Below are 15645 nucleotides of genomic sequence, written 5' to 3'. Positions count from 1 at the left end.
TGGCAATGGGCGATAGAAGGCTCCTAAGAAACCAATCAAGGTAGACACGGTCTTTGAAGGGCGAGGCATGCCAAGTGCTCCTCCTTCTATGCCATTCCTGAACATGATAATAAAGGCGAGTGGTAGAGGATTGACGGAATGCGGTCAAGAGCTCAGTACCAGTGTTGAATTAGAGAGGTAACTAAAAATATGAGAGGAATACTTTAGAAAGCATCGTGAAAATGGAATGTGAGGCGGTAGGTTGGTCAACATACCACTTTGCAACATCTCCAGTGAGAATGCATTGGAACAATCGAAGACGAATGGAGTCATCGGTGATGGAATTGGATGAACACCACATATGGAAGGAGTGGACATGATCGGTAGGGTCCTCTCTAGAATTTCCCTCAAACTTGGGAATGTCGGAGGGAAGCTTAATTGACATAGATGGCCAACCCGCATCATGGTGTATATAGTCATTTATTAACTGGCTAAAATCTAGGAAGCTTAACCCAACCATAAAAGGTAGAATGGGAGCTACCAGATTGGTTCCTAAGATGATTTTGCTAGATGTGACTACCAGGACAAAACCGAAGCTAACACCAAGTTGGGTTCCTGCACCAGCAGTGGGTCTAGACATGGTGACGGTATGCGATGAAGGAGACTCAAGATCATATGAACCAGGAGAAGAGTCGGTATGGGGACTCGGGGGACTATGAACTCGAACCTTGTGGGGAGGAGTAATGTGCCCATGCAAAAACTGGGGATGAAGGCCTAAGAGTCTCCTCGACAAATGCCTTTGTGGCACAATGGTGGTAAGACACAAGTGACATGGAAATGGTGAAGGGAGATCAAAAAGATGTTTTTGTCTCTATGTGGGGAGATAAATTAATTATGTTAAGTCTTGGCTTGGCAGTGTAAACCAATCACCCTTCGCTTAAGGTGTGATCGTGTGTGCAAGTGTGTTTATTAATTAAGCCCAGGTTGCATTTGAAAAACGAAAAAGGATTCCTGAAAAACAAACTGAAATTGAAAATAGAAAATGAACAACAAATCAATTAGCTAAACCCCACCCAAACTAGGTTTGCAAACATTATGCTATTTGGTGGCGAAATCAACTGAAAACACACTAAAAAGGCCAAGATATCTAAGCATCGGTGTGACTGGCATCAAATGAAACGATGTTGTTGGAAAGTGGTGCAGCAAAAGCAAAAAAACAGAGAGGAAAGTCGTTGCAAAAATATAGGGAGATGGGTGTAAAACCTAGGGAAACCAATGGGACCCTAAGGAAAATGACCAAACAAGGTTTAAGATGAAACTTTGGATGGAAAAAACCTATCTTTGAATATCAAAAAACAAAAGGGTACAGATCTGGAAAATATGGCTGAAAACGCTGCAGAAACTCAGACTTCTTACTCAGCTAAACTCCGCCTATAAAGTTGGAAGCATACTAGAAGCCCTAAGGGGCTAAATTCTACTTCAATGAGTAAGAGAGAGTAGAAAAAGACCTTAGTTGGATAGGAAATTGGTCAAGAAACCCAACAAATAGCTCTTGGCATAACCCACAAACAGATCTGAAAAAAATCCCCAAAACCCTAAAAATCGCAGGTACTGACCTGATTCCTAGGAGATCACACTTTTTGGGCCAGAAGGTGTGCTTTGGACCTCTAGATCGCACTTTTGGGGCAGAAAAGTGTGATTTATGCTCCTTGATTCATGGTCAGAAAGTCTCAAAAAAATTTGCTGTCTCTGTCATGGTTGGTTCCTATGACCTGTGGAAAAGACCAGAAAACTTACGGAAGTTAGAAATTTGATAGATCTAGGGTTAGAATGCTAGTAAACAACATTAAGAGACTGAAAAAAGAAGAAACCCTAAGCTAAAAACTGAAGGTCACCCAGGTTTCTGGATCAAAAGTAAAAACCCAATGGAGTCGCCAATTTTGTTATAGTGTTTTCTTCTCAAAGGTGTACGAAAAGAAATCACCTAAGACTGTGGATGAAAAACAATCTCAACAATATAAATGGCTGCTAAACATTGTAGATTTGTAGCAAATGATAGAAAAAAACCTGTCAATGCCCTAATCTACGCCACAATCATAGTTAAACAACAAAATGAAATAGCAATAAATGCGGGTAACTCCAAGAATCCAATGGAAACCAAATATATAAAGAATATATTTTATTAAACAACACCTGTGAAGCGAACAAATAAATGTTACTAGTCCCCCTCTATGGGATGGTTTCTTGGCTATCCTCAAATGTCTTCAACTTGTGTAGAGTCTCTCTCCTCTATAATGTGTAAACCCAACAAATAAAATGTTTGAGCTCAATGGGAACTCAAATGGAAAAAAAATGGTGAGCGACAGTGATAATAATCAGAGCCGCAAGAGTGAGTGCAACAATGAAAATAATTGAAAGTGAATAATGAATGGAAAACCCTTCTATTTATAACAAAATACTGATTTATCCTCGAATAACGAGTAATAATAAAATATTATTAACCCCATTTCAAAAATAACCACTTGGAATATTTTATTATATTTGGTTAGGAGGGAAAAAGTATTTAAACTTTTATTTAGAAATAATAAATAAATAAATGATTTATTTATCATCTCAAGAAATATCGTTAAGGAATAATAAAGAAATAATGATTTATTTAATTATTCCTGAGGGATTTAGTCAAACTTGAGAAGGAATAATAATTAATTAGTGATTAATTAATTATTCCTAGAGAAAAATAAGATAATTAATAATTTATCTGTTTATTTTTCATAACTCGGTCAAATGTGACAAAGAATATTAATTAATCAATGGTTTAATTAATTATTCCTAGAAAATAATTAAATAAATAACGATTTATTTAATTATTCTTCATGAGTTTAATTATAAATTACTTAACAAATGTGGTTTATTAAGTAATTTCTCACAATGAAAGCAATTTTACTATGGTAAAATTGGCCTTACATGGTGTACTTCGATCCATCTAGTAAATTAAGGTTAGATGATCTTTTTTTTGGTGATAACAAAAGTAAATTCATTTTTACCTCTTGTGAGTGAGTTCTAAGTTGTTTTGTTGGCATTATTGTCATTGATGGCAAGGGAGCATTGAAGAAATGCAAGGAGTAGCAAAGAAAGGAGTAGTAATGCAAGGAGCAGCAAGAAGTAGCAAGGAAAGGAGGAGAAGCAAGGGAATGAAGGCAAAAGTGTAGTGAAGAGGTAGCAAAGAAGCAAAGATGTGATGGAAAAGGAGCATCGAATATGTAGCAAGGCAAGGAGCAAAAGAAGGCAAAGTATGCAGGAGCAAGGACAAAGGAGCAATAGATACATTGATGGTGATAGAACATTGATGATCATGTTGATGGCTTGATGCTTAGATAATGTTGCAGAGATTGTTTAATGAATAATTTGTGGTGACACTAATTTGTTGCTAAGCTAAAGTTTTGTGAAGCAAAGGCAAGACTCCAAGGCAAAGGTGATGCAGTGCGGAAGTAGAACTCAAGAAAAAACCAAATCACCCTGCGGATCCCTTTTTAATTATAACCCGAATTTTCTTCTATTAAACTGAAATGATTTGAGAAACAAATCAAAACAATGGGATTTTACCTCTTTATATTGGTGCGCTCGTCATACGCCGAAAGTCAACGCACCGAACTTTGGTGACCGTCGATCTGGATCTATGAGATCTGATGGTTGTTGAAGATTTCAGCTGGAACAATAGACTGTGGTTTAACTGCCCGATAAACGATTTTCTCCCCCTCCTTCCTTGCTACGTGTCGAAGGGTGAATGGGATCGAGTGCCGACCCTTCAAAACAACATACAACCTTTAACTCGCCCGAAATATCGTCCACTGTAGCGAGACTGCTTCTGTAATCCAACGGTTGCGGTTGATCATGATCCAACGATTGTGATTGAATCACACAATCACAATTGCAATGTCCTCTTGGCCAAACTCCTTATGATTCTATGCAACGATGTGATAACGCTTTGTGGACCCAATAGATTATAAGTCCTTCTCTATAATATTTCAGATCCGGTTGTATCGCGATATCGGATTTCGGCAATTCAATAAACCAATTCCTTCCCACTGAAGTGATGTGATTGAGGTCCACAGACTCGATAACATTAAAAACCTCCGTCCATAATATTTGAAGTCCAGATTCCAAATCCGACTGTGTTTTGTGCTGATTTTTAGTGTAAGCTGAGTTTTACACTTGCGGAACCAAAACAATATAATAAACTCGCTGATTATTCTTTTAACTCTATGTTATCTATTGTAAAGCATGAAAATAGAGAAAGCATCAATATCATCCGAATAAAAAGGAAAAAAGCACTTGAGGATCTCCACGGGTTGTATATATAATCATGCGTACAACACCAATTTATTCATAATAAAAGAGTTACAGAGTCTCGGTCTTGGGCCTGATTACACAAATAAAGACCTCTATCTCAAAATACAACCCACACACTATTTTTCTCTCACTCCACTCAATCCTCTCTTCAATCCTCTGTCTTTTCATTACATTTTTCCTTCCTTTTATCAAGCGAATATCACTCTAACTGTGTCTAACAAATCAATCCCTATTTTTAATAAATCTAACAACAAATCTTCTAATTCCTAGATCTATCTCACACCTATGCTAACAACTCATCTTTGAGCCTAAAATAAGACAATTTTTAACTTATTACAATAATGAAATACAACTCATTTCTTGAGAGATCAAACCCTCTGAATAAAACTACCTTTTTGACCCATCAGGTCAATGAATTTCAACTTGTTTAGCCACAACATGTGAACAAACTTTCACATTGTTGGCTAAGTCCGGATGCTCCTGCATTAGACTCCCGAGGAAGAAAAGAATCGTCCTTCAAACTTTCAGGACTTACTCCATACTTCTGTAATTCTGCTGTTGTCAACCAGCTAGCATCCTCCACTGGCTGTCCTTTCGATTTGACTAGATATTGGGAATAAGTCTGCCCTCTAGTTCTTTTAGATACTCTTTTCTCTAATACATCTTCCACTTCTTTCTTAGCTGTCTTTGGCATTTGTTCTTCCTAGTTCACAGTTTGAACTTCATCTCCTGTAGTTTCCTCCCGGAGCTTTGTCTCTACCTCTTTGTATGGATACAAATCTGCAACATTAAAAATGGGTGATATTCGAACCCCTTCTGGCAACTCAATTTCATATGCATTGGTTGAAAAATTTCTTACAATTCTACATGGTCCTATCTTTTTCATTTTCAGTTTATTGTAAGTTTTAGCAGGAAATATTTCTTTTCTCATATATACCATCGCTATATCTCCCACTTGGAATTATTTTTCTCTTCTTTTCAGATCTACCCTCTGTTTGTATTTTTTGTTGCTTTCCTGTAATTTGCCTTTGACTTCTTCCTGTAGTCTCTGCATCTGTTCTGCAAACTCTTCAGCTTTTGCACTTCTGGTCTCCTGCTTTCCCAAATTCCTGAGCTCATACACATCTCTTGGATTCATTCCAAAAACAATATGAAATGGACTCATTCCAGTACTTCGGTTTGGAGTATCAATATAAGCAAACTCAGCTTGAGCTAGTGCTAAATCCCACTGTTTAGGACTTTGATACACTATACTTCTCAATATATTTCCCAAGATCCTATTTACTACTTCGGCCTATCCATCTATTTGAGGATGGTATGCTGAACTAAAACTGAGGTTAGCTCCCAGTTTCTTCCAAAGAGTTCTCCAGAAATTCCCTAAAAGCTTGGTATCTCGATTAGACACAATACTTACATGTAACCCATGTAATCTTATAATCTCTGAAAAGAATAAATTAGTTATGTGTGTTGCATCACTAGCCTTCCTGCATGTAATGAAATGTGCCATTTTGGCAAATCTATCTACCACAACATAAATGGAATCATTCCCTCTCTAGGTTTCTGGTAATCCAGGAACAAAATCAATTCTAACTGCATCCCACGGTCGGTCTAGTATTGGCAATGGTTGATACAATCCAGCATTCTGGCTCCTTCCTTTTGCATGCTAACATACCCTACATTTCTCAACAAACTTCTTAACATCAGTCTGCATTTTTGGCCAATAATAAAAGGCATTCACCTAAGAAAAGGTTTTATCTTGGCCAAAGTGACTAGATAATCCTCCATTACGTTTCTCCTTTATTATGTTTTCCCTCATGGAGCATTTGGGAATACACAACTTGTTGCTTTTAAACAATAGGCCTCCTTGAATGAGGTAGTCCAACCACTGACTTCTGTTATGACTTATTGGATTATGAACAATCATATAGATATCTTTGAAATTTGCATCATCCTTGTACATTTCAATCATTTCTTCAAATCCTACAACACCCACTTTGAATTCTTGCACAATAAAACTTACCCTGCTCAATGCATCTGCTACTTTATTTGACTTACCAATCTTGTGATTTATTACAAAAGTAAAGCGTTGCAGAAATTCTACCCACTTGGCATGTTTCTGATTCAACTTCGGCTGGTTATTGATGAACTATAAGGCATGATTGTCTAAATACAATATGAATTCTTTTGGCAGCAAATAATGTCTCCATTTTTTCAAGGCCTGCACAATAACATAAAACTCTTTATCATAAGAAGAATATTTCTTCTTTGCATCATTCAATTTCTCACTGAAGTATGTTATTGGTCTTTGCTCCTAACTCAGAACTGCACCAACTACAACTCCACTAGCATCTGTTTCTACTTGAAATACTTTCTCAAAATCAGGCAAAGCTAAAATTGGCTCCTCTGTGATTTTATTCTTCAGCAAATTAAAATTTCTGTTTGCTGCTTTTTTCCACTTGAATGGCTGATTGATCTCCTTGATTGTTTCAAGAATTGGTGCAAAAATCTGACTAAAGCCTTTGATAAACTTTCTGTATAAACTTGCAAGACCATGGAAGCTTGTTACCTCAAATATATTTCTGGGAGTAGGCCAGTTCCAAATTGCTTGGAATTTCTCTGGATCCATCTTCAAGCCTTCTCTAGAAACTACAAATCCCAAGTAAACCAGTTCTTCCTTCATGAAACTACATTTCTTCATATTTATCAGTAGTTTCTCTTTCTACAGAGTTCTTAGGACCAACTTAAGATGCTCTAGATGTTCTTCTTACTTTTACTAAAAACTAGAATATCATCAAGCTAAACAATAACAAACTTGCCTGCATACTCCTTTAAGACTTCATTCATTAATCTCATGAATGTGCTAGGTGCATTAGTGAGTCCAAAAGGCATCACTAACCACTCATACAACCCACTATTTGTTTTAAATGCAGTCTTGCATTCATCACCTTCTCGAATTCTTATTTGATGATATCCACACTTCAAATATATTTTAGTAAAGTATTTTGATCCACTCAAATACTCCATTAAATCATCCATGTGTGGCAATGGAAATCTGTACTTGATTGTGATCTATTTGATAGCTCTGGAATCTGTGCACATACGCCATTCTCCTCCTTTATTTGGACTGAGTACTGTTGGTACATCACATGGACTAAGACTTTCTCTTATTAGCCCCTTATCCATCATCTCCTGCACTTGCCTTCCAACTTCTATGCTATCTTGAGGTGTTAATCTGTATGCTACTTTATTTGGCAAACTTGCTCCTAGTATTAGATCAATATGATGACTAATACTCCTGATCGGTGGAAATGCATTTGGCAACTCATCCACAATAATATCAGAAAAATCATCTAACATCATTTTAACTTCTTCAGGCAAATCATCCAAGTTTGTGGAAGTCAAAATTACCTTTGGTCTTCCCACAATAGAAAAATGCAACTCCTCGTTCTTCACTACTTCTTGTAGCAGCTCCTTTCCACTTATCAACATAATACTACTTCCAGGTGATCCTTTGTCAGCATCGTCCTTCAGTGGCAGCAGTGTATGTTTAGTTCCATCCTTCTCCAGAGAATAAGTGTTTCTCCTTCCATCATGAATAGATTTTTGATCAAATTTCTATGGTCTTCCCAACAGTACATGGCATACATCCATGGGCATTACATCACATAATATGACATCTTTTATACGTACCAATTTGTATCTCCACCTTGCATTGTTTAGTCACAGTAATCTGATGTCCCTTCTGTAACCATGCTACCTTGTAAGGAGTAGGGTGCATGGTCTTTGTTAGTCCGAGCTTGTCCACCATCTCTGTAGAAACAAGATTGTCAGTGCTTCCACTGTCAATTATTACTTTCCAACACTTACCTTTTGATTTACAGGTAGTTCTAAACAAATTCTTCCTCTGTGGTGGTTCTCCAATCTCCTGCTTTGCCCTAAGAAAAGTCCTTCTCAATAATAGTGATTCACCTTCTTCAGGGAGTTCTTCCTTTTCCATAAGTCAAGGTGGTTCTGGCTTTGCCTCAGCCACATTCGCATTCCTCTGACTTGCTAGTTTATTATGAGGACAATCCCATGAAATATGTCCCCATTCTCCACATGTATAACACCGAACATCTCTTCTTCACCCTCTTCCTCTGGGCACAAATCTTCCTTTGTTAGATTCCCCCTTTTGTGGTGGTCTACTACTTGAGCTTCCTGCTTCATGCTGATGTTGTTGTCCCCTTGGTTTGGTAGTTCCTCTACCTCTTATGAAGCTTCTTCCTCTATTCCTTTGACTCTGTTTCCTCAATATCTTCTCTTCTACCTTCAAACTTGCTTGATAGGCATCTTCAATAGTTTTTAGACTTAACAAGCTAATTTCATCTTGTATGTCATACCTTAAACCATTGATATATCTAGCTACCTTTTCCATATCATCCTCTACATGTCCTGCCCTAATACTCAATCTATAAAACTCTTCTGTATATTCTTTAACAGACATTCCTTTTTGCCTTAAATTTTGCAATTGCTTAAAAATATTTAACTGATAATATTTAGGCAAAATGTTGGCTTTCATTTTAATTACCATTTTGTCCCATTTCTTGATCTTGGACTTCCCTTTCCTCGTTCTTGATGTCTTTACCTTGCCCCACCAAATAGTTGCATGACCCCTCAATCTGGTAACCACAAACTTCACCATCTTCTTCTCATGAACCTCTTCATAGTCAAAGTACTTGTCTAAGGATCTGATCCAATCCATTAGCTCTTCTGCGTTCAAACTCCCTTCATACATAGGGATTTCCACCTTAGGTTTTCCTCCTACTTTCGCTAACATCTTAATGACTTTGGTAGTTTCATTGTCTTCATCTACTTCCTCCTCAGGAGATTCTTCTAAAGAACTATCATCTCCTTCATCAGGTGCTCTTCTCTGAGCAGTCTCAATTGTCTCCATTCTTGTATGCAGACTCCGGACCTCTTCCAGTAGAATTGCATTTGCTTCAGGTCTTCCTCGACCAATGCATCTCCTTGGTGGCATTTTCACCGCAAACAGGCCTTTCTTTTGCTCTGATACCACAAATGACACAGTGTGCAAGTAGAACTCAAGAAAACACCAAATCACCCCGCGTATTCCCTTTTAATTATAACCCAATTGTTCTTCTTTTAAATTGAAATGCTTTGAAAACAAATCGAAATAATGGGATTTTACCTTTTTATATTGGCGCACTCGTTATACACCGAAAGTCAACGCACCAAATTTTGGTGACCATCGATATGGATCTGTGAGATCTGACGGTTGTCGGATATTTCAGGTGGGACAACAGATCTGGGTTTAAGCACCTGATAAATGGTTTTCTACCCCTCCTCCTTTTCTACGTGTCGAAGGGTGAATGGGATCGCGTGCTGACCCTTCAAAACAACTTACAACCTTTAACGCACCTGAAATACCGTCCACTGTAGCGAGATCGCTTCCACAATCCAACAGTCGTGGTTGATTGCGATCCAATGGTTGCAATTGAATCGCACAATCACAATCGCAATTTCCTCTCTGCCAGACTCCTTATGCTTCAATGCGACGATGCGATAATGCTTCACGAACTCAATAGATTATAAGTCCTTCTTATAATATTTTGGATCTGGTTGTATCGCGATATCGGAGTTCGGCAATTCAATAAGCCGGTTCCTTTCCACTGAAGCGATGCGATTGAGGTCCATGGACCCAATAACATTAAAAAACTCCATCCATAATATTTGAAGTCTGGATTCCAAATCTGACTGTGTTTTGCACTGATTTTTAGTGTAAACTAGGTTTTACACTTACAGAACCAAAACAATATAATAAACTGGCCAATTATTCTTTTAACTCTATGTTATCTATTGTAAAGCGTGAAAACAGAGCAAGCATCAATATCATCCGAATACAAAGAAAACAAGCACTCGAGGATCTCCACAGGCTGTATATATAATCATGCACACAACACCAATTTATTCATAATAAAAGAGTTACAGAGTCTCGGCTTTGGGCCTAATTACACAAATAAAGTCCTCTGTCTCAAAATGCAATCCACACACTATTTTTCTCTCGCTCCACTCAATCCTATCTTCAATCCTCTGTATTTTCATTACATTTTTCCTTCCTTTTATCAAGCGGATATCACTCTAATTGTCTCTAACAAATCAATCCCTATTTTTAATAAATCTAACAGCAAATCTTCTAATTCCTAGCTCTATCTCACACCTATGCTAACAACTTATCTTTGAGCCTAAAATAAGACAATTTATAACTCATTACAATAATGAAATACAACTCATTTCTTGAGAGATCAAACCCTCTCAATAAAAATACCTTTTTGACCCATCAGGTCAATGAATTTCAACTTGTTTAGCCACAACATGTGAACAAACTTTCACATTGTTGGCTAAGTCCGGATGCTCCTGCATCAAAAGGAAAAGATGTTGCAAAGATTGTTGCGATGCATTAATGATAAATATTGTTATTTAGTGTTGGTATTAGGTTGATGAATTTAATCATTACATGTGACTAGAATTGATTTTGGATGAATTATCTATTTTTGTACTCTAATATTCAAGATATGAATAATTTGGAAAAAAATGAGTGGAAGGAAAAGAGTCAAGCCTATTCACTTCATATTACTATGTGGGATACAAACCGCCAACAAACTATCCTTATAAAATATGTGATTTTGGAAGGAATTGTGAGGTTAGAGAGTTGGAGTATGAGTGAGAGAAGATTGAGGGCTTATGCATTAGTTACCTGACACATATGAATTTTATGTGAATAAGATTTGAAGGGAAGAATAGGTAGAAATGAAGATGGAGATATGCAGAATTCATGACTAGGTAAACTAGCACATTATTGTTTCTGGCTTGCATTAGGGGATTGCTATCTACACATCAAAAATTGATTCTCTTTAGTTTCACTTCTTGGGGATAGTACTGTGAGGAAGGACAAGTATCAAGACCTCCTAAGTTAGGAGCCTCTTCTCTTGCTTGCTGCATCTTGAATCAAAAACTTTTTATTTTCTTTAAAATTAGAAGTTATTTGTAATATGCATTTCCTTTATTTCTTTCCATCCTAAAAAAACATTCTACAACAGTTTCATCTAAGGTACCATATATTTTTGTTTTCTTCTAATTTTACGAAACCCCTGGTTGACATATTAAAATGACAAGGGATTTAACATACCATTAAACCACGCTACATTTTTGGTGTCATTGTCGGGGAATCAAAATTAGATGTAAGCTAGTTAGGAGGATTGTTTAGGAAGTATTTTTCAGTTAGGGTCATTTTCATTTAGGGTTAACTACATTTAGGAATTTCCATTTAAGTTTATTTTGCATTTTCATATAGAAAACATCCACAAATCAAAAACCCCCATTCACTAAAACAAAAAACAAAAAAAAAACAAAAACAAAAACACAATAAAAATCCATCTGTATATCTGTAAGAACGATGAATATAAGTTTGGAACAACTCACTCAGATCCTAGAAAGAGTCAGGATCTCCTCTTCTTGCAAAGAAGAGATCTTGACAGTAGCCAAAAGATTAATTACTCCTCCAGAAGAAAACAACGAATCAACATTTGAAGAATCTTGTACATCTGATGAGGAACAATTATTCAAACAGGAGATTAAGGAGTACAAAGAGAAGTTGCAGCATGATCTGAATCAGAGTGGAAATCACGCCTATGAAAGCCTTATCGAAAGATGGTTTCGATGGTTTTAAGAAAATACCAGGTTAGATCAATTTTTTTTCATTAAATCACAGTCGCAAAAACTAGATTCAATCATTCTTGTGTATTTTCATTTTAAAATTGCAAAATTGAAAATGAATATATTTTTATTACTATTGTGTGAATGGTTACACTGGAAATTTAATTACATGTAATGGTTTGTAATTTCCAAATAGCATGAAGTAGGTAGGATGTTATTTTCAGTTTCGAATAAGTATTCTCTCCTCCTACATCTTCGCACGATCTCGAGGATCAAAAAGTAGGATGTCTATAAATGTTTTTAGGGTTTGCAATATTCTTGTCTCCATTTGCTAAAAAATTTCATCATAAATCAATAAAAAATTTCTAGTGTGTTTTAGGGATAGGATACTATTTAATTTGTTAGATATCATTTTTGGGATTCAACTGCGTTAAGTAAGTCATTCAAACGTATGACCATTTCCATGAGAGGTAGTCGTAACTGACTAATTTCTCATGATTTTTGAATAGTTCACTTAGCACTCATTGCATCGGGTGATGCTCACAGGGGTGAAGAAGTGGGATTGAAACTAGTGAAATGTGGAGAACGAATCACATAGCATCAATCATCACTTCCGGGGCTTGCACCCGGTAACCAGGACTTCCCAGGACGTCACCCATCCCAGAACTCCTCTGGCTCAAGCGCGCTTAACTGTGGAGTTTTTCCCCACAATCAAGCCCACTTAGCTTGCTACCCCATTTGCAAAACCTTAGCAAGTATTGTGCCTCATGAACCATTCAAGTAGAGATCCCTTACTCTTTTTGAATTTAAGTATGGGGGATTTACGCAGTGCATTATATTAGTTTTTAGATTTTAGTTTTTAAAAACAAAACAAAATAAATCATTTTTTTTTTAATTTTAGTTAAAAAAAACAATACAAAATAAATTTTATTTTTAAAATTTTAGTTCTTAGTAAAAATACAAAACAAACAAATAAAAAAAATATAATTTCTTTTTAAAGATTTTAATTTTTTAAAACAACATAAAATTAAAAAAAATTAAGAATAGGATTTAATTTCTCTGTTGTAGTTTTTTTTATACAATACAAAAATAAATCAATTTTTTTTTTTAAATTTAGTTAAAAAAAAGAAGCAATTGTTCAACTACCACAACGTAATATCCCTCCTACCCATGAGGATTGGAGAGGCAAATCGAAGGCAACACTGATTGGGAACTCTGGTGTGAGCAAGTCCAATCTACTGTCTAGGTTTACAAGGAACGAGTTCAACTATGAGTCCAAATCCACCATTAGAATGAAGTTCATGATTCAGAGTATAACATTCAATGATAAGGATTTGGGACACAACTACTCAAGAAATATACCGGGCCATAACAAGTGCATATTATTGAGGAGCAGTTGGTTCACTGACTAGTTTATGATGTAACCAGACATGTAATCTTTGAGAACGTGGAGAGATGGCTTGAAGAGCTTAGAGACCACACTGATGCCAATATTGTGATAATGCTTGTTGGTAACAAAGCTGATTTGCGCCATCTTAGAGCTGTTTCTATAGAGGATGGAAAAACATTTGCAGAATGAGAAAATACATATTTGGAATCAACAAATGTTGAGAATGCATTCACAGAAGTAATTAGCGAGATTTGTAGGATTGTGAGTAAGAAAGCTTTTGGGAAAACCTAGCAGTCATGCCCAGTAAAGGATAGAAGATACATGTTGACAATAAGAATGATGTGACATCAATGAAGAAAATTGGGTGTTGTGTAGTGCTGTAAAGTGTTATCATCTGAAGTTTTTGCTTCTAAAGACTATTTTTGAGGAATTGATTTAAATATCAAAAGAAGAGGAGCTAGCCTGGCCACTCATAAAAATGCACCGATACCACTCATCTAGGTAATAAAAAAATATTCTCACCTAAAAAAAACTTCACCCCTTATAATTTTCTAAACTTGGTCAGAGAAATATCCCCAAAATCCATGAAAAGTTGTCCTCTCTATTTGAATTAAAAGCTATCCTATCTTAAACGTGATTTCCTATGATATTTCTCTCTAGGATCTCGATTGCCCCAGTCCATCATTCATTCGAAAGATCTAAGATATGATTCAATTGAGTGATATATTTAGAAGTCAAATTGGCCAGTGAGGAAAATTAGGCATTTGCTCATAGAATAAGGAAGAGATCACGCCACAGATTCTCTAGCATGATCGAAGAATCCCAATTTCGTTGCATTGGGCTATGTTGTATAACGTAAATCAAAGGTATTTTGAAACTCCTACGTGGCAAATAAAATAATTGTCCAGCATAACTCAGGTATGGGTCTTGAAAACTATTATTCATGCAGTAGATCCGTAGATTAGCACTACCAGATATTCCGTAAGAAACATCATATTAAGTACAAATGAGATCATTTTATAAGAGGCATTGGGGATGTGTGCAGTTTGAATTCTATCCAAGTGACTTGTAAAATGCATCCCACCATCTGAAGCATTGTACAAGCTTTGAAGGAAAACCAATAAAAAAAATCCTCTTTTTAGTATTGACATTACTTTCAGACTTCCAAGCATACTAACCGAATCTCGACACCCACCCAACGAAGCTTCACTCAACAAATAAATCATAGACAGGGGGGCACTAGCGCTGGAACAATTGAAAGCCAGGGCAGGGAAATTCATTGCCGAACTTTGATTGCAGGGATTGATTGCGTACTGGTCTTGCTAGAATGGGCATGATCCGCACTACTTAAGGGTGGTGGCATAACTATAGAAGCTAAGGAAGGATCAAGATGAGGTAGATGAGTATCATATTTGGCACTCTCAGCACCCTTTTACACACATGTCATTATGATAACTTCAGGTTCAATCACCTCCTTAGTCAAACCAGCCATAAATTAGGGTTTGTTTAGGAGAGGCATTGTGTCTTGTTTGAAATTGAAGTTCTTGCTTTTCTGCAACAATATCTTAGGGAAAGCAGATCCTGTGATACGTCCTCATAAAAATAGAGCATTGTTCTCAACGCATTCTTTCTAAAGAAGATGGTTGTGGGGACGTAGTCTTTGCAAAAGGGGATCTTGTTGCAAATAAGCCTTTTGAGAACTTTCAGGAAATTGTGTGTCCTTGGGAGTTGTTGCCACTGATATGTTCTTTGTCGAGAGGAGCGAGGTCAAGGTGGAGGCCCCGACCAAATGTAGTACGCTTGAGTAGGTTGGGTAAGTGGATGATGTGGCTCTGATGGTTGTTTTCTTGGTGAGAAACGAAGGAGAATGGGTTAATTCTCAGGTTGCTCGTGCTAATGGAGGCATGGTTTGATTAATAAAAATCGAAATCGATGGATAGTGCTCACTGCACTTTGTTTTCAAAAGCGTTAAGATGAGGTTAATGATTTGATTTTATTATTATTTATTTATCTTTAGTTTTTTTAATAACAATACAAAATAAATTTTATTTTTAAATTTATTTTTTTAATTACAAATAAAAAAGAAAAAAACAATTGAAAACAAATAAAAAAAAACAATTAAAAAACAAATAAATAAAATTTTAAAAATTTTCAAATGGACATTTCATAACTCTCAAAAATAATTTATGCTCACTTTCTTTCTTAGAGTTACT

The 15645-nt window shown here is 36.3% G+C and overlaps 1 pseudogene; it reads left to right on the top strand.

Moving 5' to 3' along the window:
• LOC149218558 (ras-related protein RABA1f pseudogene) overlaps positions 1 to 13815 on the top strand; it is a 51152-nt pseudogene extending 37337 nt beyond the window's left edge.
• The last annotated feature ends 1830 nt before the right edge of the window (positions 13816 to 15645 follow it).

The sequence above is a fragment of the Pinus tabuliformis genome, chromosome Q, assembly GCF_031772625.1.
Source record: "Pinus tabuliformis cultivar Carrire ecotype Pingquan chromosome Q, CPIR1, whole genome shotgun sequence".
Classification (NCBI taxonomy): domain Eukaryota; kingdom Viridiplantae; phylum Streptophyta; class Pinopsida; order Pinales; family Pinaceae; genus Pinus; species Pinus tabuliformis.
This window is presented reverse-complemented; position numbering and strand designations above follow the sequence as displayed.